The following is a 293-nucleotide window of genomic DNA, read 5'->3' as shown; positions in this document are numbered from 1 at the left end:
CAGGAGCTGATGACACGACATCACTAAGCAACAGTTGCCTTGTGGGTAACGTAGGCACCAGACGCGGCAGGTGTGGGATAAAAATGTGACACCTCTGACTCTGCTGTATCCATTTTGATCATGTGTTTTCAAACTGTCCATAATGAGTCCAACAGTGGACTTCTTTCTAAAGCCTGGTGCCTACAGTACCCACAATGCAACAGTTACTGAGTGACATCACTGGAGGCAGTTTATCAGAGCACACACAGCTTCCTCTGGAGCCACAGGAGCCTTCATACATGTTCTTCACATCT

The sequence above is a fragment of the Sparus aurata genome, chromosome 3 (genome assembly GCF_900880675.1).
Source record: "Sparus aurata chromosome 3, fSpaAur1.1, whole genome shotgun sequence".
Lineage (NCBI taxonomy): Eukaryota > Metazoa > Chordata > Actinopteri > Spariformes > Sparidae > Sparus > Sparus aurata.
This window is presented reverse-complemented; position numbering follows the sequence as displayed.